Raw genomic sequence first — 948 nt, forward strand, 5'->3', positions numbered from 1 at the left:
AAACGGAAGAAGTACAGCAGATTGATTAAGTTAGTTAAACGTCTTGATCGTTGCGTGAAAATTTTGGAACGTGACCTAAAAAGCATTAAGAAGTACTTGCGACAATTATCAAAAGTAAGGATATACCATTATGATCCTTCTTGTCTGTTCTTTTCATAACTAAGCATGCATGGAAAAGGTGTCTAATAACTATGCATGTAGGGAAAATACGTTGATTGCACTAGAGGTGCGGACCATGAAGGTATGAGTGATCATGCTGTGACAAACGATGGTGATAGGGATGGTCATTCTCATGGAGCTGTAGGTGTTGTAGGTGGTGATATTGTACTTGTGGCGGTTCCAGGTGATGATGTTGTAGATGAAGGGCCCGACATTGATGGACGGAAGGACGAGGTATGACCTCGTTGAGAAGTTAACGACCAAAACTGTTGATGTAATATTGTCGCTCAGAAGTTAGGATATATCATTATGATCCTTGTTGTCTGATCTTATCGTCTATGTCTTTCTATTTAGCATGAAATTTTGAATAATAATTGTTTTTCCTATTTAATATGTTCTTATCGTCTTTGTCCTTCTATTGTTGTAATTAATGAATAATAATTGAAATTTTATTATTTATTTGATTGAATAAATCTATAATTGACATAGAAGTGTAGCCATCATTGTGTAGGTTGATTGAACAACATTATTTTTATAAGTTCACTACAAATTTATTTGTGTAGGTTGTCGATATAAGTTCACAAGACACAAAAAATGTAAATGTAATAGAAGGTCGCGGTGGCTAAATGAAGAAAATTTCTTGGAAATTAACTACACCATGGAAGGACACAAGTAAGTATGGGAAGAGGAAAAAATGCAATAGAAGTACAATCCCCTCGTTGACATACCTGATGATCTTAACATTAAATTTCAAAAGTGGATGGACAACGTAGACCCTGCTGCGATGAT

This window comes from Benincasa hispida, chromosome 3 (genome assembly GCF_027475165.1).
Source record: "Benincasa hispida cultivar pf3 chromosome 3, pf3_genome.v1.1, whole genome shotgun sequence".
NCBI lineage: Eukaryota > Viridiplantae > Streptophyta > Magnoliopsida > Cucurbitales > Cucurbitaceae > Benincasa > Benincasa hispida.